General features: G+C 34.6%; 1 long non-coding RNA gene across 1 annotated transcript; it reads left to right on the forward strand.

Moving 5' to 3' along the window:
- Positions 1 to 759: 759 nt before the first annotated feature.
- On the forward strand, positions 760 to 1,723 carry LOC121132173 (uncharacterized). The gene is made up of 2 exons (XR_005869252.2): positions 760 to 1,212; positions 1,279 to 1,723. It is a non-coding gene; the product is annotated as an uncharacterized lncRNA (long non-coding RNA).
- Positions 1,724 to 2,156: the final 433 nt, after the last annotated feature.

A 2,156-nucleotide genomic window follows, 5' to 3' on the forward strand; every position in this document is an offset into this window, starting at 1 on the left:
ATGGATCTCTTCAATGTTTCAATATTTGAATCTCCTTTTCAAAAAAGGAGTCGAATCTGCTCTCTTAAGATGGATGATCCAGTTAGAAGTATATTTCTTCGATTTCCTATCTCTGACTTTGGTCCTATCTCTTCGAGAACATATCTGAAGAGTTTCCGTATTTACGTCTCACCTAAAATACAAGCCCTGATTTTTGCAGTTGTAAGTGAAGTTGTATCTGGAATTACAAACAATGAAGAACAACTCCCTGAATGGTCCCAAAGAGGTCTTAGCTTGAAATTGTGTGCTAGGTATTTGTATAATATCCGTTTCTTGGGGTAAACACTTGGGTATGCTCCATGGATTTGAACATGTAGATCTAGAATTTATTTAAAATAATTTCAAGTCTTTTTACTATATTTTGAAGTATGATAGAAAGAAGATGTATTTTATTTCTTAGTATAATATAGAAATATGAATGTTTTTTTATGAGTTTCAAGAAGTAAATCTAGTATTCCTGAATTTGAAAGTTTAGACTCCTTTTTTATATTATCTATTCTAGTGTAATTTGAAGTATAGAAGATTATCATTTCTATATTAGAATTAAGTGGTATTCTATCCTCCAAAAACGTAACTTTAATCAACAGTACCATATGTCTCCCTCCCGCTTTTTACATGCACTCGCACGATGCCATTCCCTACTTATAACCACGTCGTTACACATATTGTTCACGCAACCTTTGATACGAAAAGAAACAGAAATAAGCACAAAATCAATAAGTAGTTAGGCAATTTTTCAAAACTATGGAATTATAATTCAATAACTGTTGAGAGTTTTTAAAGGCTGAATAAGAGCGAATTATAACTTAACCAATCAACGTAGAACACTGATTATGAGAAAAGAAGCTCATAGCTGACAACAAAATACACTCTACACAATAGGGCAGCAAAACGTGGGTTGTTAATTAATGTTTATTTTCTCAGTACTATGAAGAGGTTTAGTGATTATTTTTGATATTCTTTCTCCACCGTCCTTTTTACATAAACAAACTATACTTATTTAGTACTTTCATCATCATGAGCGAGCAACAAGCAAAAAGGCAGTGCATCTCAGATCTCCTAGACATTGGAGTTGATATGATGAAGATTTCGGACATTGTTAAGTATTTTAAGAGTCTGGTTTTAAAGTTGGCCAAGATGGAAAAAAATGGAGAAAATCTCTCCAGGATGTCAGTAAGTAGAGGGCATAATTTAAAGATGGCCTCTAATGGAAAGAAAATATCCCCATTCTTTTTCAAGGCTGGACAGAAAATCGGCCAGGAGGCCTACTATAAGGTACTTAGGTACACCAATTTCCTTTAACTGAAGACCAACTACTTGGAGGGCAACTATGTGTGGACTCATGACCCCTCTCACAAGTATCCCAAGTGAAAAAAGTTCTTTGGAGATAATTTGGATCGATTCTGGTCCAAAGAGATTTACCCCCCTTCCTCACCAGATTTGAAACCACTAAACTTTTCTTTACGGGGCACTTTGGAGAGTTAAAGCAATAGGGCCTTACTGTAGTGTATGTAGGAACAACAAAGGTTCTTCTTTCTTCATCTCCTCATATTGTTATTATTATTTAATATTCGTAAAGTACTATTTTAGCTTCTATCTTAATAGTATAAATAGCTGTTACTCTCATGTATTTGTCATAGTGTCGAGTAACAAAGATGTTTAAAATATATTTGTTTATAGATAACTCCTTTTAGTCTCATTCCTCCACGCATTCTCCTTGTTCCTCTCGGTCGTCCTGGATTCCTGGTATTGAGTAGTTTGTGGCCTTCAACCTCGTCAATACACAACACTTACACCCAAATGTGGACTCACTGAAATTATCCATAGTGCCTGCATGGGACAACTTGTGAGATGAGTTTGTCATCGCCTCCTGCATGGCCTTCAGGCGACGTGTAAATGCTGTGATTGATAATGAAGGTGGCCATATTGAGTGAAAAAAGTTTTGCAAAAACCTTGTCTACATGTTTTGTAACATTATTTATCTGCCTATTATCGAAAATATAAAATTATTAATTTATTTCTAAATCTATCTCTAGAGTCCACTCTTTTGCTGCTCTACTCTGTATATTTTTGTGTTAATAAGGTATAGCCGTGTAATAATTATTTTGTAGATCTTC

Source organism: Lepeophtheirus salmonis, chromosome 2 (assembly GCF_016086655.4).
Source record: "Lepeophtheirus salmonis chromosome 2, UVic_Lsal_1.4, whole genome shotgun sequence".
NCBI classification, from domain to species: Eukaryota; Metazoa; Arthropoda; class Copepoda; order Siphonostomatoida; family Caligidae; genus Lepeophtheirus; species Lepeophtheirus salmonis.